Source organism: Enoplosus armatus, chromosome 11 (genome assembly GCF_043641665.1).
Source record: "Enoplosus armatus isolate fEnoArm2 chromosome 11, fEnoArm2.hap1, whole genome shotgun sequence".
Lineage (NCBI taxonomy): Eukaryota > Metazoa > Chordata > Actinopteri > Centrarchiformes > Enoplosidae > Enoplosus > Enoplosus armatus.
In genome coordinates, this window is record NC_092190.1 from 8,581,726 (window position 1) to 8,586,525 (window position 4,800).

Consider the following 4,800-nt stretch of genomic DNA (forward strand, 5'->3'; position numbering starts at 1 on the left):
TAGTAATTAAAGCAAATTTGCATTCAAACTTGGTGATAAGCACACATGTGTATTCCTTCACAATAGAAGACAGAAGCAAGGCTGCAATCTGGTAACAAGTAACATAAAGGAAAACCTGAAGACCTGAAAATCTCACCTGCACTCAAAAAGGGATCCTGAAAACCTCAAGAAAGAGTTGTATATCTCAAAGTCTTCCGGCTTTATTGACTGGATAAAAAGTACTCCGGTGTATAAAAGTACTTATTTTGTCAGTGCTACACAGATGAGAACCTGAGAGACTGAAACATTGCGACTCCATCCACCTGTTGTTATGCGCATTTTCAATTTGTGTATAAAAGACATGAGTGGAAACACCAGAAATTTGAAAAAGTGAAAATTTGTACTAACTTTGGATGGAAATGTGACCAGTGTCTTTCATGATGCAACCACTGGGAAGCACCAATTCGGTGGACTTTCATGGACTTTCAAGCTTTTCTTTAACAAACAAAAACGGAGCAATGTATCATCTGGCGGGAGAAGAGGGCCAAAAGGAAAGAGGCAGAAAGCTGAAAGACTGAAATACACTTTCCACAAATTGTCCAAACTATTCAAGCGTTAGAGAACATTCTCTCTAAATCTGTTTATAATTGATCCTGGATTCCAGAATTGACAAATGGCAATAAAATCGCATTCATTAGAGGGGAAATAAAAGAACATTTCTGGCTGCTAGAAATGTCACTTCCTGCCACAATAAAAAAAAAACTTTAATTTAACTGCACAGAAAGACTGAGAGGGAGAGAGAGTCCCCTTTCAAAAGCCCTTCAGGGTGTCACAACTGGTAACACAAATTAGGTCAGGTAGAGAGTTAGAGGCAAATTATGACTGATCCCAACGGTTGAAGCGTCTAAGAGGTCAATTCTACTGTTGAAAAAATAAAAGCACATAAGTATTATCAGTAAAATGTACTTAAAGTATCAAAAGTAAAAATGCTTATTCTGCAGAAAAATGGCCTGTGTCTGTGAAACATGATTTGATCAGTAAATACTGTTGCGTCAATTCATAAGAATGCAGCATTTTACTGTTGTAGTTGTTTAAGGTGAAGCTAGTTTTAACCCTTTCATGCATGTATTATGACAGCCTCAGGATTTCAGAGTGTTTTTATTTCTCTTTAGGCATGAAAAAAAAAATCCACTCGGGTGGACAGCATGCGTTTGAGTTTTCAACTGAAGAAATATGTATTTAACACACCAATGAATAAAATGGAAATTTTAACAGTTGTATTACTCCTTAAATTTTATTTACCTGCAAAGGTGTCCTACTATAGAAGGATTGGCAAGGTATTCCTGAGCTGCCCAGCGTTCCTGGCCTTCCGTTGGCCATCTTGGTTTTGAGACATTTGTGTTGCACTTACAACGGCTGGCCAGTAGGTGGCAGCGTATGGGATGACGCATCAGCGTCAACTGTGGTGGTTGATGTGCAACTACACCATTAAAACCCATGCAGATACAAGAAAACAGCTTTTGAATAGCTGTCCACTGTAGTGACCACTATGCGTGAAAGGGTTAACTACTTTATATACAGTTTGGTAGTTTAGTCCCGTGTTTCCCAATTTAGGGGTTGGGCCCCTCCAAAGGGCCACAGGATGAATCTGAGGGGTCTTCAGATGATTAAAACTTCTGCTGCACAAATTTGTATTCAGTTTTTGGACTTTTCTCTTTTTTCCCTCTTTTGTTTTTGTGAAACATTTGAATAATTTCACCTCTATGGGCCTCAAACAGTTAACTAGATAAAAATCTGAGAAGTTTAAAAGGGAAATCTCTCTTTGGTGGAACTGCTAACAACTCATAGACATCTGGAGGGGTCACAAACCAAAAAAGTTGTTTAACAATGCATTGTATTTTCTAAATTTATCATATGTAAAAATTTAATCTGAAAAGTCTGTGAGATAAATGTAGTGGAGTAGAAAGTACAACATTTCCCTCTGAAATGTAGTGGAGTAGAAGTATAAGTAAAATGTAAATATTCTAGTGAAGTACAAGTACCTCAAAATTATACTTAAGTACAGTACTTGAGTGATTGTATTTAGTTACTTTCTACCACTGGGAAGTGAAGATGAACTGAAAGCAGAACATTGTGACTACTGAAAGAAACAATAGTGGGTCATTAATGTGGTTGTCTCTATCTGTTTCCCTTAATCCCAGTGACTTCATAGACAAACAAATGTCATTATCAAAGCAGGTTAGGTCAAACTGGTTCCACCCCAAACTTTTTTTATCATTCTCACAGAGCGCAGTCTATGATTCATCTGTGTTTAATGGGTTCTGGCGTGATGAAGGCCGGGGTTCCACTGCAACAATCTGTTCAGGGACTTCCTCGAGAGACACACCTCCTCTGGCGGGCGACATCATTTCCTGTCTCGTGTGATGACATGTGGGATATAATCAACTGCATTGGAGGGTGGAGATGTTGGAGTACGCACACGCACGTGCAAGCACACGTGTGCGCCTTGCAGAAAAACGCACACACTCCTTGTCCTTGAGGCCCAGTTCTGGCTGAGAGTTTTGGCTGACCGGGACTAAAACTAGCTGTAGGAAACACACACACACATTTGCACACAAACGGATGCAAAACTGAACTCACTGGCTGTAAACAATAACATACAATGAGTCCGACTTCAAAGAAAGCCCACGATGCAACGCTGTCACCATGTGTTTGTGATGCACCACAAAGGCGTGTCTGAATGTGCGACACATGGCTGCAAATGGCATGTTTTTGACAGCTGGTCTGTGGTGCATGTGATGTTAAATGTGTTTTTTGTCATTGGCAGAGAATATATTTATAGATGGGATGATGAGAGACATTGTTCCATGGATTATAATGGCAGCCATACTCCGTACACGCACAACTTTTTAGATACACACAGCTTATATGACTGTTCCAATTACCCTTCAAATTGTCTTGACTGAAATGTGTGTTCGTGTTTATATGGCATCGAGGGGACCCAAATCTGGTAGACCACTCATGCTACAGGGACTTGCCTCTGTTCTGCGGATCAAAAAGTTGGTATGCCCAAGTTTAACAGCTTATTTTAGGGTCATGTTCAGATTTAAATCCAGAATCAGGCTTAAATTGAGGTTAGGAAAGGGGGCTAGGAAATTAAAGATATGCAAGACATGGCTATGTATGTGCATATGTTTGTGTTTAAAAACAGGGAAAGCAGTGAAAGAAAAAAGTAAGCAATTATAAAGATATAGAGTAGTGTAGTACTATCTCAGGTTTCATTTGTTTTTTTGGAGGATCCCAGGATTTGTGTTTGTGAACATTGAATCATGATTATCATCATGTTTCATAAACTTGGATCAGACTTCATTACATCACTTTACATCACATCCATAGCACATATCACATCACGTGTTGTCTGCAATAAATCCTCTCTTGGCATTGTTTCCCCTGTGTTTGAATGGTATCCTTCAGTCTTGCCTCTTGTGTGTGTGCGAGTGTGCTGTTGTCTTTTCAGGTCTTTATGGCATGAAACATGTATATACTAGCAGCAGTACTCTGTGTAATGTGTATGTAAACACCTTATTCAGGTTTCTGATCTCTGTATGAACTCTGTGTGCCATGTGCGCAGGTAGGTAGATATTCAGCAAAACAAAAAAAAAGATGATAAACAATGCGATGATCTACACTGAAATGAAAGTAAATGTCTGTCATGCCAATAAAGCAAATGAAAGTGAAAGTCTAACACCAATAACATGGAGGATAAACTATATTGGCGCTCTTGTTTTTCATTTCTGTTGATCAGATGGAGAAGCCAAATCCAGCAGATTGGTAGCTACAGGAGAGTCCAGGCAGCCAGAAATCAAAGTGGATTCATCCTCAACTGTTGAGGTCAGTCAGTTCAGAAAAGACAAGAGTTTCAGGTTGAGATGTCAAGGAGTCAAAGACACACCGGCACACGGCAGCCCAGGATCCTAGCAATTACACTCATGTTGAACAATTCTGCACTTTGTGATGCACGTCCAATGTCAACATTCAGTGTGAGTACAGAAAGTATTGTGCCTGTCATGTAGCGAGGGTGGAGGTCGGGGTTGTGGATGGGTGTGTAGCACATCTGAGTTTCATGCAGAAGACCAGAGTTTACTTTATTAATGCTCAGTTTTGCTCAGTCTGTAACCATGGTCTTACCCAAACCTTAACCAAATGTTTTAGTAGCCTAACCCTAACCGTACTCTAGGGTTTGTCTGGTGAGAGGGTTGATGCACAGACGACTAGAAAACTGGATACTATTAGAATCATGTATGCATGGATATGATTAACCAGATTTCTCAATTTCCATGTAAATGTCACATCCAGAATATCAAAGTCTTAGAGTGCATGTAAACATACTCAGTGTGAGACGAGCTAAGAAAAGGAGCGACACAAAGAGAAAGACGGACAGAGAGAGAATAAGAACAATGAAAAGTGTCAAAAGGCCTCTGCAAATGGAAAGTAGGATTGCTGGGGACACACCAGACCAAGCAGAGAAAAAAAGAGAACAGAAAAAAAAGGGACTGTGGAGGGCGGGAAAAGGAGTGTGAGATGGAGAGAGAGAGAGTGAAAGAAGAGGAGAGATGGGGGAGGGTAGTGGGAGTGGGTGTGTCTGGCTCTGTCTTTCCCCTCCCTCCATTATAGAGGTATAGATGGTGCGGGAACAGCCTGCTGCATCCACAAGTCCAGTCCAGTCCAGTGAGCTGCACTAGTCCTGAGAGCCACCAGCTCAGAGAAGTAGTCCAGCCACTCCAGAAACATCCAGCCTGACTCCTGTGAGATCTCTGAGCA